The 1,326-nt window shown below is 30.8% G+C and overlaps 1 protein-coding gene across 2 annotated transcripts in view; it reads left to right on the top strand.

The window, feature by feature from the left end:
- Nucleotides 1–1,326, top strand: part of LOC106876779 (uncharacterized) — a 790,885-nt gene that overhangs the window by 259,071 nt on the left and 530,488 nt on the right. The gene's annotated exons all lie outside the window — the stretch shown is intronic.

Here is a 1,326-nt window from a genome sequence, read left to right as displayed (position 1 = left end):
TATGTGTATATATATATATGTATGTATGTGTATATATATATATGTATGTATGTGTATATATATATATGTATGTATGTGTATATATATATATGTATGTAAGTGTATATATATATATATATATATATATGTATATACACACGTATATATATGTATATATACACGTATATATTTATTTATACACACATATATATATATATAAATATATATATATACACACACACACACACAAATATATATATATATATATTATATAGGGCATTATTTTTCATCTGTTTACAAAATCCTTTTGGGAATGCAATGGAAAATTTATTGAAGAATATAATTCTGCTGTAAACGAGCCGATAAAACAAATAGTAAACACGCTTAATGAAATCACAACACGTACTGTGAATCTAGATCGATAGTCTTCTCTTTGCTAATTACTCTCTAGATATATTAAAACTCTCACGTAATTATTATTCCTTGCTACTTAATCTGTGTGGGAGTAGAGTTTGTTTAATTATCTTTTTGAGAATAATGTGTGTGTGTGTGTATGTATGTGTGTGTACATCTGCTGAGTATGTAATATGTCTATGCACACTTAGTACACACAGACAGGCACACGCACATGCATACTTATATTGTCTGTGTATAATTATTTCTTAATTTAGTTGATTGGCAACTAACAGATATCTATCTATGTGCATACATACCTGTGTATGTAGATAGACAGTTGCATGCATGCATGTGCGTGTGTGTGTGTATGTGTGTACATATATATATATATTTATATGTATGCATATGTGTACACACACGTATATAAAGACTTGGATGTGTGTGTGTGTGTATAACTATGCTATTATAGAGTCAGCTATTTGTGTGTAGGCTGTTTTTGTAATAGTACAGTTCAAGCAAAAGTTCTCTATGCCAGTGAGACATGGAAAATCACTGTAAAAATCAACAGAAAGCTAGATGTATTGCTCCAAAAATGATTGGGAATGATTCTGAGAACGTACTGAGAAGACTGCATTACCAATGAAGACAGTTTAAAGACAATGAACGCAAGACCACTTAGTGAGATCATCACAGAAGGATGATCAAAACCAGTGGGCCACATATGCCAGTTACAAGAACAAAGCATTCTAAAACAGCTTTCAAAAAGACACCACTGGAGAGGAAAAGAATGGCAGAAACATAAAAGAAATGAGAAAAGCCAATATTACATGCCCTGTTGCAGAGAAAAGCACAACTTGCAGAAACCAGTGGTATCAACTTGCTGCCCAATGTGCTCAAGCACACAGAAAGAAATGAAACTATATAAATATATATATATATATATATATATAT

Source organism: Octopus bimaculoides, chromosome 17 (genome assembly GCF_001194135.2).
Source record: "Octopus bimaculoides isolate UCB-OBI-ISO-001 chromosome 17, ASM119413v2, whole genome shotgun sequence".
In the NCBI taxonomy this organism is placed as follows: Eukaryota; Metazoa; Mollusca; class Cephalopoda; order Octopoda; family Octopodidae; genus Octopus; species Octopus bimaculoides.
Note: the sequence above shows the minus strand (reverse complement) of the source record. Positions and strands in the feature narration are given on the sequence as shown.